The sequence below is a fragment of the Ranitomeya imitator genome, chromosome 8 (genome assembly GCF_032444005.1).
Source record: "Ranitomeya imitator isolate aRanImi1 chromosome 8, aRanImi1.pri, whole genome shotgun sequence".
NCBI classification, from domain to species: Eukaryota; Metazoa; Chordata; class Amphibia; order Anura; family Dendrobatidae; genus Ranitomeya; species Ranitomeya imitator.
In genome coordinates this window covers 102,161,890-102,172,254 of record NC_091289.1, presented here as the reverse complement: position 1 = coordinate 102,172,254, position 10,365 = coordinate 102,161,890, and the positions used below count along the sequence as shown (strand labels likewise).

Genomic DNA, 10,365 nt, shown 5'->3' with positions numbered 1-10,365 from the left:
GACGCAAGACCCAACACTCTGGATGAGCTTAAGGCCGCTATTGAAGCATCCTGGGCCTCCATAACATCTCAGCAGTGTCACAGGCTGATTGCCTCCATGCCACGCCGCATTGAAGCAGTCATTTCTGCCAAAGGATTCCCGACCAAGTATTGAGTGCATAACTGAACATTATTATTTGTTGGTTTTTTTTGTTTGTTATTAAAAAACACTTTTATTTGATTGGATGGGTGAAATATGCTAATTTATTGAGACAGGTTTTTTGGGTTATCAGGAGTTGTATGCCAAAATCATCAGTATTAAAACAATAAAAGACCTGACAAATTTCAGTTGGTGGATAATGAATCTATAATATATGAAAGTTTAATTGTAATCATTACATTATGGTAAATAATGAAATTTAACACTATATGCTAATTTTTTGAGAAGGACCTGTATATAGACCCTTGGATTGCTGAAATCTTAACAGTTTGCTACTGTATCCTGTGTCATGATGGATCTTCGCATGGAGAGCTTTTATTTCAACCTGGATTTAAGCATCAAGCCGTTTCTTGCCTGTGCGCTTGCTTGGGAGCAACAAATAGAGAACGACAGAGAAGGACACGGCGTAGACGTTTTTGGAGACACCCCATTATTAAACTCCGGGAGAGCCGTGGAGCCTATCAAACGCTATATGGCGAGCTTAATGACAACCCGGACAAATTCCCGGAATATTTACTACTACAATCATGAAGCACCAGTATATTTTCTAATCGTGAGTGGGTAATACCAGCTCTCTCCAAGCACCCCACGGGTGCCCAACCTCCAGGACCACTCCAAAATGCTACTACCACAAAAACACGGAGCAAAAACGTCCACTTCAACATAGTTGTATATAAAAATCTTCAAAATGTTTATTAATTTATAACAATCACATTAATGTATCAGTACACAAAGTACAAAATATGTGTGCTGTCAGCACAACCATATAGCAGGAGACTATAAAAGGAAGATGTAACGGTAGCCAAGTTAGAGGGGGAGTGCTATAATACATCTCTATGGTAACAGCACGAATCCATGGTACACAGTTCTATACGTGGCCATATGAATAAATAGTATTGTATCTAGTAGCACACTCATCGGGCCACCCCGTATATAAAGTCACACAATTGCATATAGCTCATGCTTACCCATCGGTAGTCAGGGAAGGTACCCCCACCTCGCTTGGCCCCCCGGACGCGCGCTTCGCGTAGCTTTTTCAACAGGGTATATACATAGCACATCTCACTGTGCTTATAGTTAAAACCGGAAGTGGCGCCGGTAAACACGGCACATGCGCAGTAGCGTCCAGGGCACGCCGTCAGACAAGGCCGTCACAGCTGGGTGTGTGTGAAGGCGGAGCTCCGCCGTATAACTACCAATAGTATACACACCCAGCTGTAGCTGATAGCCCCGCCGAGAGGCGGATACAATGGACGACTCTGGGCATGCGCACTACCGGCGCCCGTTTTCTAGAAGACCATGGCAGCGGCCATCTTTGCGATGACTGGAGCAGTCAGATCGCCACAGGATCCCAAATGGCCCCATATATGGAACGCTAAGTTAATAAAATGAACGGTATGTGAACAATATCTGAATAGATACATAAGGGGACAGTAACAACCCGAACCCTATGTAATATGCGATAAACGATACCGGGCCTGCGCACCTCCGGCACCCATTTTCCAAAAGACCATGGCGGCGGCCATCTTTGCGATGACCAAAACAATCATATCGCCACAGAATCATAAATATCCCCATATGTGGAGTGCTCAGTGAGTATAGTGGACGATATGTGAACAATAAATAAAAGGACAGTGACGGTCCATTCCAACTCTGACATAAGAACCGTAATTAATATATTCGGATAGATATAACCATATGCAGAATACAAACAGTGATAAGTGCAATAGAGCAAATATTACATATAGACATGCACACAATCGACAGATAACTGTCAGCAAAACTTCTTATTTCTTTATGAGTTCCATATAGATGAGCAGAAGGGGTCCACTGCAGCCTATAGTATATCTGAAGCCATGGACGTTATAGACAAATACTAAAAAAACAAAAAAAAAAACAAACAAGACAATTAATGCATAATATTAAAAAGAATGGTGGATAGCTCAAATCAGAGAGTAAGACTAGACAAAAAGCCATAAGAATACGTCTAATGCTAAACACATCCGACGAAGCTGTCAATAAAAGGGCAGAGCAGGGCGGAAAGAAGTAAATCACAAAAATGGAGCGAAACTCAACTGTTTATTTAGTCCCTTGGGGGCGAGGGTATCCAGGGTGACAATCCACTTGCACTCGCATTGTGCAAGTGTTTTAACCATATTGCCACCCCTGATCCCTCCATGTATCTTATCAATACCTCTTATTTTTAGACCCCTAGGGTCTGATCCGTGGAACACCCGAAAGTGCCTGAATATACCAGGATGTCTCAAGACTCTTTCCGGGAATTGCTTGGTCATGTCACAGGAGCCATCAGGAGACAGGACACCCAGCTCCGTAGAGCGATTCCAGCAGAGGAACGTCTCCTGGTTACATTAAGGTACGTAATAATTTTAAACAAATGCCAATCATTATTGTTGGTCTGCCATGTATTATTTGTATTTGCCTTTATGTCTTTAGCTAAACACCACCTTAATTGGAATTGCAATTTTATTTTTTAATTTTATTTCAGATTTCTGGCAACCAGAGAGAGCTTATCATCACTCCACTTTCAGTACCGGCTTGGAATTTCCACTCTGTCTGGAATAGTTGCGGTCACCTGCCGAGCTTTGTGGAATGTTCTCTGGGATGAGTTTATACCCCTACCCACGGAGGATATGTGGATTGAAATATGGGCCGACGTGCGTATGGCAAAAATTTTTATTTTCCACTGCCACGACCTCTCCCCAACACTCAAGGCCCACCGATGCCATTTGTTACGGTTGGGGAAGAGGCCTTTCTGATGTGTGTAAACCTACTGAAGCCATATTCCAGTCAGGACTTAAACCACACTAAAAGGATTTATAACTACAGACTGACCAGGGCCCGAAGAACAGTAGAGTGGACCTTTGGGATTCTAGTCTCAAAATGGCGCATTCTTGCGACAGCCATTAATCTAAAAATGGAGACAGTCGATGAGGTGGTCAAAGCCTGTGTAGTTCTCCACAATTACATAATGGCTAAGGAGCGACCCAACATTGAACTGGATGAACCAGTTGCAAACCCATTGCCAGATTACCAGCATCACCCGCTGCGGTCAACTGTTGAAGTTGCCACATGCGGGACCAATTTGCTGCCTATTTTGATTTTGATATTGGACATGTGGCATGGCAAGACAATATTGTGTAAAATGTCCAGTTGGGTTTGGGTCTGTACCAGTTATGTTTTAAATGTTAATATTTTTTGTTAATAAAATTCGTGTTTTGATATCTTGACCGAGTCTCCTATGTATTTCCTCTAAAAAACACTTATGTTGTTAGTGGTAAGGTAGTTGACCTCATTACATCCTGATTCTGTTCTGCAGTATCTATTGGCAAATACAATAATCGAATACGAATATGAACTCTGTTTTTGGCTATCACATCAGGATTTCGAGATATTTTCAATTTTTGATGAAAATTACTATGTTTCATGATAAAAACACATGATTTTTGGTACTACATTTTGTATATTTTTAAATCAAGGAATAACAAAAGATTACAAAGCCTATGTACAGCAAATCAAATATACTTACAGAATTAAACTACAAAATATAAAAACACATATATATGGCACACAGATGAATGACAAATGGCAGTTATTTGAACTTTCTTTTCTTGGTTGACCTGTGATGTACAGCTTCTGGGTTGTCTCCCATCAAGCTACAGCAATAGTCAGCCATCAGTTGTGAGTCCCACTGGCCTTGATACTGTTCTTCCATTGTTTTAATGTCCTGATGAAAACGCTCCCCTTGTTCCTTGCTCACATCCCCAAGGTTCTCTGGAAAAAAGTCCAAATGGCTGTGTAAATAGTGAATCTTGATACTCATTCTACATCCAGGATTTCAGACTCATTAGTAGCTCTTCCACAATCTCTTCATAGTTGTCTGCTTTCTTATTCCCTAGAAAATTCTGCACCACATTACAAAATGCATTCCAAGCTCTTTCTTCTGTCTCATTCATTGATGTGATAAAATTTGGGTCTCTCATAAGTGTTCCATCAAATATTCCAGCCTTTTTCTTCTCTTCACTAAGACCAGGAAAAGTTGAACATGTCCTTCCTATCCACTAGAGCAGTGGTCCCCAACTCCAGGCCTCGAGGGCCGCCAACAGTGCAGGTTTTCAGGATTTCCTTAGTATTGCACAGGGGTTGGAATCATCACCTGTGCAGATGATCACATTACCACCGATGCAATACTAAAGAAATCCTGAAAACCTGCACTGTTGGCGGCCCTCGAGGCCTGGAGTTGGGGACCCCTGCACTAGAGGATCATGGATGACATTCTTATCGCTAGATGCCAAACTTTGTCGCTGAGGCCATTCAGTTTTCACCCAATGCTCTGCTGTAGCTCTACTGTCCCAGTAGCACAGAAAACAAGAGTGTTATCATAACAAATGGGAGTTATGCATGTTCAAAGAAAAAGATATTCTCACATGTATTAGGAGACTAAATGAAAACTAAATTTACCTTAGTGAACCGTATAAACTGGCACTTTTCATACACTACTTATATTTAACATGGAATTCATGAAAATGGGCTATATACTGTGCCTATAGTGCAAAAACGGGATGCGATAGAGAAATTATAAGATCAGATATGAATTCAGCACCCTCAAATTAGTCTAAAACTGTTCTTAAAGTCCATGGCAGAAATTTTTTTTTTGTAGACCAGTGTAATGAATTCATGATGCACAAATAACAGCCTCACGAATTCACTATTTCTGACACTTGTCCAGGTGAGTATAGATATGCCTTGTATGACCTCCATCCTCTCTTCGGTTTGTGTAAAACAGATTACGTACCCTGAAGAAAAAATGGAGGTTATACAAGGCAGTTCTCTGCTCACCAGGTCAGGTGTCATAAATAATGAGTTCAAGACGCAGAGTTTTGTGCATCATGAACTCACTATTTATGACACATGACCTGTTGTGTATAGTTCTGCTTTGTATTACCGCCATTTTCTCTTCAGTCTGCGACACAGATTAATCAGACTGAAGAGATTATAGAGAAAATACAAGTTCTATTTATTTTTTGCCACCTCATAGCTCTATACCAAACACACAAAGCTGCAGTCTTAACTACTGGAGCTATGAGTTGGCAAAAAAATATAGTGTGCGGCGCAGGGTTTTATTAGGCGCACGGTGTGTGTTGCCGGCGGCTAAATACGCAAATAACCAAACATTATTGGGGGCAAAAAACATTATTTATTTTTCAACCAAAAACATTTTTAACTGTGCCTGCTTGGGGTAGAGTGACGGAAATGGGGGGTGCGTAGCTGTGAGGCCTGTCAGGGCATGGCTGCTGCATTGTGCTCGTAGAGCGGACAGCCATGCCAGAGTCCTGCTGCTGCATGGTGGTGGGGAAGGCCAAGCCTGGGTCCTGCTGCATCGAGGTGGTGGTGGAGCGGAAGGCCATGCCAGAGTCCTGCTGCTGCATGGTGGTGGGGAAGGCGAATCCTGGGTCCTGCTGCATCGAGGTGGTGGTGGAGCGGAAGGCCATGCCAGGGTCCTGCTGCTGCATGGTGGTGGGAAGGCCATGCCTGGGTCCTGCTGCATCGTAGTGGTGGTGGAGCAGAAGGCCATGCCAGGCTCCTGCTGCATCGTGGTGGCGGTGTGGTGGTGGTGGTGTGGAAGGCCATGCCTGGGTCCTGCTGCTGCATGGTGGAGGAGATCCAAGCAGGAGCAGCAGTTGTCATGGTGGTGGCGGTGGGCTGCCCAACAGCACTCGGCAGGGTGGTGGTGCTGTAGTGGTGTCCGGCAGTGCTTGGAATGGAGGTAGCCGTGCAGTGGTATGCAGCAAAGCTCGGCATTGAGGTCAAGCGTGACAGTGTTGGTACAGGTGGATATGCCGCCACTGTCTGCTGAAAATACCGACTCTGCTGCATAGCCTGCACGTAATTTATTATCATAGTCCTAGTTTGTTAATGGATAAAAGTCACTTCAAGAAGCATATAATAAACATAATCCTCTAAGGAGTGTACCAAAAAGAGGATAAGAAGTGAATGAGCAATTATATTCAGTTTAAAATTAATATTTATTAATACAATTATTAAAAAAGTTTTTTTACAATAAAAAAAAGAGACACAAAATGGGACCTCCAAATGATAAGGGGAGAGAAGATCCAGCAAAAAAGTAGTTAAATTATTGATGTATGTAGAACCTGTATGAATAAATTCCCCTCCAATACGGTGAACATAAACAGTACACTAGATCTAGATGTTGCTAGGTTATTATTTTAACTATTAGACTATATTTTCCCATAAATAGTGCAAAATAACCAAGATATTAGCAGACATATCAAAAGCCAATGTAATACAAAATGGGATATTCCAGGCTTTTTTCCATGTGGTATTTGTAAAGCCTGTCTGAATACCAAGAAGTCATTTTCTTTTGTAAATTCTGACGGGTCAAGAACTTTTGAAATTAGAGAACATCTTACCTGCTCCTCTCAGGGAATAATATATCACGCCACCTGTCCCTGTGATTTAATTTATATTGGGCTAACATCTCGGGAATTCAAAATACGCATTCGTGAACATGTTCGTGACATTGAGAAGGCCAAGAATATTGATGATACCTCCCTCCTAAAAACCTTACAACGTCACTTTAAAATCCACCATAACTCCAACCCCAAGGGCCTAGTCTTTAAAGCCATTGATCAAATTAAACTCGGTATACAGGGTGGAGATCTGGGTAGATCCCTTGCTCAGTTGGAAAGCAAGTGGATATACCGACTAGGTACAATCACTCCTCATGGCCTAAACGAAAGCTTTGGCTTTAATTCCTTCTTGTAATATCTTATATGTAACTGTAGTCTAGCAACAGGTTTTTTACGTGTTTTTAGTAATTTATATGTATACAATTGTTGTCATTTTTTACCTCCCTTTTTATCTCCCTTCCCAATTACCTCCTAAATTTATGCTAACTTTTAACCCTTTATCAATTCAAGGTCCCCTTACATACCATGTGCTGCTTTTGACTGTGCTTGATACTCCTGGGATTGGTTCCATAGATGTCATGGCTGCTCCATTCGATATACCATTCACGGGATGTTTGTGTACAGATCCCCCTCAGGAATGGATCCTTCTACCGGAAAAAAGAAAGGAGAAGAAAGAAAAAGAAAAAAAGAACAAAAAATATTTACCTTAATAACACTTTTTGCACTTTATCAATTACTAATTGATGTTTTTTTATAGTTTATTACGCCTTGGCTGTCTAATATGATTGCCTACAAATTCCCCATTTCACCTTTAATCTAGTGGTGTATACTCACGAACACCTACTATGTCTCTTATATAGATGTGCATGCATTTGCATGCACCGTATATCCTTCACTTAGGCTACTTTCACACTGGCGTTTTTTGCCAGACGTTGCAATGCGTTGTTTATGGCAAAAAACGCATCCTGCAAAGTTGTTTGCAGGATGCGTTTTTGCCCCATAGATTAACATTAGCGACGCATTGCGACGCTTTGCCACACGTCGCAACCGTCGTGCGACGGTTGCGCCGTGTTGTGGCGGACCGCCGGGAGCAAAAAACGTTACATGTAACGTTTTTTGCTCCTGAAGGACCGCTTTTTCCGACCGCGCATGCGCGGCCAGAACTCCGCCCCCACCTCCCAATGGGGCAGCGGATGCGCCGGAGAAATGCATCCGCTGCACCCGTTGTGCAGTGCGTCAAACACTAGTGTCGGAATCTCTGCCCGACGCATTGCGACAGGGAGATTCCGACGCTAGTGTGAAAGTAGCCTTAGTCCCCCATTCTTTATTTTTCAAGTACCCGTTACCATCACTCACATTTCCTCTCCTCAGACCTCTCTACCTTCCCCTGCTAACAATTAGCTCCCGTCATTTTTTTACACACTTCATTCCTCCGGCACTTGTCACCATGACACTTTTCATGTGCTTTTTAAGCCTCTGGGGTGTGCTCATGTCATCGGGGCCCTCCCCCTCACTGCATCGCTTGTTTGCCCCTACCTTTTTTCCTGAGAGCCCGTTCTGGTATTCTTATGCGCATGCGCGGGGTCCACAGCTCCCGTTTTCTCCTATCGTTATCTTCACCCCTTATGTTTTTTCTCCCCTTTTTCAGGTCCTTGATCCCTCTCCTTTATCCTCTAATAGTTCCATCATTACGTACCGGCAATCCCAATGATACGGCCCTAGACGCCCTCTTGGGGCGTTGGTGGGCGTGTTTACTTAGCGCTCACCCTGATTGGATCCTTCCATGGCATCCCCACCCTCCCAGTGAGTTCCGTCGGTATCCTGATGCACATGCGCCGGGAATTACAGCTCCCAATGACCTCCGGAAGCGCTCACTAATGTGACCGCAGTGCGTTCCACTGCGTGCCACAGAGCGCGATTCCGGAGGTCCCCTTAGCTATAGGGGGCGTTTCCCGACTCATGTGCTCGTATAGGCTCCGACGGTCTCATCCTGCCCAGACCTCTCATCCTATCAGCACACACTCTTCACATATAAAACACCCGCTTTCTCACATACCTGTACCCGCCCCCGGAAGAAGCATCTTGCGAAACGGCGCTCGTCGGGAGAGCGCAGCCAGCTGTCTCTACACACGTGTATGATCCCTTGGCACTAGCCTTCATCTCCTCTACGGTGCTGAGCAGGTAACATTACCGGCACGATACCCTTATTCATATGACTTATAGCAGCCTATGCCACGGTAAATAGGGATTCCCTTGTCAGTTTTGAGTAGCTTTACTTATAAGCACCAGCTGGTCCGGGTACTGGAATATCCCATTTTGTATTACATTGGCTTTTGTTATGTCTGCTAATATCTTGGTTATTTTGCACTATTTATGGGACAATATAGTCTAATAGTTAAAATAATAACCTAGCAACAACACTTTTTCTCCGTGCACTTTAAACCCTCATTTGTAATCCTAAGGTCTGTGGATCTAGTGTATTGTTTATGTTCACCGTACTGGAGGGGAATTTATTCATACAGTTTCTACATACATCAATAATTTAACTACTTTTTTGCTGGCTCTTCTCTCCCCTTATCATTTGAAGGTCCCATTTTGTGTCTCTTTTTTATTGTAAAAAAACTTTTTTAATAATTGTATTAATAAATATTAATTTTAAACTGAATATAATTGCTCATTCACTTCTTATCCTCTTTTTGGTACACTCCTTAGAGGATTATGTTTATTATAGCCTGCACGTAAGCAGCATTGCAGGCCTGCATGACACTAAGCTGGAGATCAGGAATAAGGTGTTCCGACATGCCCTGTTCAATTTGATTAAAAAAATGATGTGCTGGCATCTGGAGTTCGGCTTTCACTTAGTCAAGGCTTTTGGTGACCTCCTGGATACGTGTATTCATATTGTTTATTGCACTTTCCAGTCGGTCACCCATCGCCTTGAGTTCATCATGAAAGACCGAGCTCAAGTGCAAAATCTCGGGCATGAGTGACCTGTCCGAGGCCCTCTGATGCTGCCCGGAAGAGCCCCCCCAAAAAGAGGCAGAGGACTGGGACAAGGGAACACCTGATGGACCAGCTTTCTGGTCTCCAATCTGTGTGGCAGGTCCACTTGCTGCAGTGCTGCTGGATGGCTGGGACGGGTCCGTGGCTGTTTGATGAAGGACCGCTCCAGAACCAGGGTCAAGAGTGCTGCTCGATGTGCTGCGAAAAAAGAAGAAAAAAACATATTACTACCAAACATTTACAATAGTAAAGCGCCAACTCCTGTGGAATAGAAAAATACAGATTAGGCAATCCAACACAATCCATTACAGCACAAAAAATACTTACGTTCTCTGGGCAAGGACCGGTCTCAAAAATGCAAGGATGCGGTGATACTTGTATTTGCAGATCCTTGCTCCAGAACCACTAGGAACCCGGCTCTCTTGACAAAGGTCGTTGTTGAAGCGATCAGGGCAGCTCCAGGTTTTCATGGGCCCTGGGCGAAAGAGTCCCGGTGGGTCCCTTTAACACATACCACAATTCATAATGCACGGATTCAGCAGAGAAATATAGGTATTGTACAATGCCAAAGATTTTACTCACTTCTTACATTACATGAGTGATATCTATTGTACATTCTACATTAGCTCAGAAACCGGACAGTATAGTCCTCTATACAGAATAATGAGCCCCATATAATGCTCCAAACAGAATAATGAGCCCCATATATTGCCCC

General features: G+C 43.2%; 1 long non-coding RNA gene across 2 annotated transcripts; it reads right to left on the bottom strand.

Annotated features, from left to right (window-relative positions):
* Positions 1-640: 640 nt before the first annotated feature.
* LOC138647887 (uncharacterized) lies at positions 641-10,182 on the bottom strand. 2 transcript variants are annotated; one of them, XR_011315062.1, is made up of 3 exons: positions 9,978-10,182; positions 7,172-9,848; positions 641-3,990 (listed from the first exon to the last, which is right to left on the bottom strand). It is a non-coding gene; the product is annotated as an uncharacterized lncRNA (long non-coding RNA). The 2 variants fall into 2 exon arrangements; XR_011315063.1 differs by having other exon boundaries at positions 641-2,074.
* Between the last annotated feature and the right edge of the window lie 183 nt (positions 10,183-10,365).